Below are 2,957 nucleotides of genomic sequence, written 5' to 3' on the forward strand. Positions count from 1 at the left end.
CACCCCCGCCTCCTCGGTTCCTTCTCCCACTCACCCCCGCTCTCCCTCTCGGCCCCTGCGCCTCCCCTCCCCTCAGATCCACCTCGCCGCTTCCTCCTTCCCCACTGCATCCGAGCGTCGCCATGGGCTCGCCGCCGTAAAACGCGCGGCCACATCCTTCGCCTCGTCTCACCGCCGTGTCCCTCGTATCCGCCGATGTCATCTGCTTCGTCTCCGTCCACGAATGGGAGTCGGGGAGCTCCACAACGCGCAGATCGAGCCGCCCCCTTCCGCCTCGGCCGCCGTCAATCTTCTTCCACTCCGGCCACCGTCTGCTGCTACTAAGCTCTCGAAGGCTTTCCTTAGTCGCGCGGTGACCTCCTCCACCTCCTCCTCCTCTCCGTTAACTTCCTCGCACGCCGTAGCTAGCTTGCCACCGCGCCCGTATTCTGTCTGCCGCCGACGAGCTCGTGGCCATCGCCACAGCCGTCGTCATGCTCGCCTGAGCCTGCCACCGTGCTCCTGGCGCTTCCAGGAACCCAACGCACCCGCGCACGCGCTTCCCCATGGCCCCTATGCCCTAGCTCGTTGAGCGCCCGAACGCGTCATCGCATGTGCTCGTCGTCGGCGTGCCTCCGGTGACCAAATGGTCACGGGTGTGCGCCCAGCAGCTTCACCGCACGGCATAGAACCTGCCCAGCCTCTTCATTTGCTCCATAGCACGCTGTTTCGCCGTCGCCATCATCAACCCGTACGCATCGCTTCCTCCGCCGCTCGCCGGCGTTGTTTCGGCCATCCCCGTCGATGCTGCTACCCCCAGATCGCTTCGCACCGTCGCTATGGTCCCGTAGATGCTCGCGGTGGTCCAAACGGACCGCCACAACTGATTCACGGCCACCTCCCGAGCCGCGCCACCGCGTTTTGCCTCGCTAGTGTCGTTCCGGCGCCGTCCGCCGGCGTGGCTAGGCGGGCCCCACCCCTGGGTCACTGCCAGTGGGCCATGGGGGCCCCGTTGACTGGTTGACCCAGTCAACATGTTGATTGGGCAGCCCAGTGGCACTGACATGCGGGCCCCACCGCATAATTAAACTAATTAAAAAAATTATTAATTAAATTAATTGGTTAACCTAAACTGTCACTGACATGTGGGGCCCTACTGCTAATTAACTCTGTCTAGTTAAAATAAACCTCTGTTAGCCCCACTGTCTATGATGAGTGGGCCCCACTGGTCATTTTGACCAGTCAACCAGTGTGTTGACTGCTGACGTCATCCCCACGCAATGCTGATGTCATAATTCCATTTCTGTTAATTTAGATAAATTCAAAAAATGATTAAAACTTTAGAAAAACATAGAAAATAAACCGTAGCTCAGATGAAAATGTTTTCTACATGAAAGTTGCTCAGAACGACGGGACGACTCCGGATACGCAACTCGTTCGTCCACCACACATCCCTAGCATAGCAAACACGTAACTTTCCCCCTCTGGTTCATTTGTCCGAAAACGCGAAACACCGGGAATACTTTCCCGGATGTTTTCCCCCTTCGCCGGTATCACCTACTACCGCGTTAGAGCACACCTAGCACCGCTCATTGTCATGTCATGCATTGGCATGCATATGTTTGCATTATATTTGTTGTTTCTTCCCCCTCTTCTCTCGCTAGACACCGAGACCGACGCTGCTGCTACCCAGTACGACTACGGTGTTGACGACCCCTCCTTCTCGGCTGAGCTTCCAGGCAAGCCCCCCCTCCTTGATCACCAGATATCGCCTATTCCTTCTCTCTCTGCTTGCATTAGAGTAGTGTAGCATGTTACTACTTTCGGTTAATCCTATTCTGGTGCATAGCCTGTCTTTGCTACTACTGTTGTTACCCTTACCTGCAATCCTAAATGCTTAGTATAGGATGCTAGTTTTCCATCAGTGGCCCTACATTCTTGTCCGTCTGCTATGCTATACTATCGGGCCGTGATCACTCGGGAGGTGATCACGGGTATATACTATATACTTTATACATGATACATGTGGTGACTAAAGGCGGGTCAGCTCGTAGAGTACCCGCGAGTGATTCACGGATTGGGGGCTGAACGGACCTTTGTCCCGACGGCCCTCTAGGTGGATCTTTGTGGCGGAGCGACAGGGCAGGTTGAGACTACCTAGGTGAGAGGTGGGCCTGGCCCTGGTCGGCGTCCGCGGTTACTTCAAAATTAACACACTTAACGAGATCTTGGTATTTGATCAGAGTCTGGCCACTGGCCTATACGCACTAACCAACTACACGGGAACAGTTATGGGCACTCGACATCGTGGTATCAGCCGAAGCCTTCGTAATGTCAGCGACTGAGTGGCGCCGCGCCGGATTGGACCGCGTAACGCAACTTCCTTTGAAATGGAGGTTGCTAGGTCTACTCACCGGCCGCGTTCGCAACGTGCAGGTGTGCAATGGGCGATGGGCCCAGACCCCTGCGCGCATAGTGAAGGAAATATGCCCTAGAGGTAATAATAAAGTTGTTATTTATATTTCCTTATATCATGATAAATGTTTATTATTCATGCTAGAATTGTATTAACCGGAAACTTAGTACATGTGTGAATATATAGACAAACAAAGTGTCACTAGTATGCCTCTACTTGACTAGCTCGTTGAATCAAAGATGGTTAAGTTTCCTGGCCATAGACATGAGTTGTCATTTGATTAACGAGATCACATCATTAGAGAATGATGTGATTGACTTGACCCATTCTGTTAGCTTAGCATTCGATCGTTTAGTATATTGCTATTGCTTTCTTCATGACTTATACATGTTCCTATGACTATGAGATTATGCAACTCCCGAATACCGGAGGAACACTTTGTGCTACCAAACGTCACAACGTAACTGGGTGATTATAAAGGTGCTCTACAGGTGTCTCCAATGGTACTTGTTGAGTTGGCATAGATCGAGATTAGGATTTGTCACTCCGATTGTCGGAGAGG

Source organism: Aegilops tauschii, chromosome 3 (assembly GCF_002575655.3).
Source record: "Aegilops tauschii subsp. strangulata cultivar AL8/78 chromosome 3, Aet v6.0, whole genome shotgun sequence".
In the NCBI taxonomy this organism is placed as follows: domain Eukaryota; kingdom Viridiplantae; phylum Streptophyta; class Magnoliopsida; order Poales; family Poaceae; genus Aegilops; species Aegilops tauschii.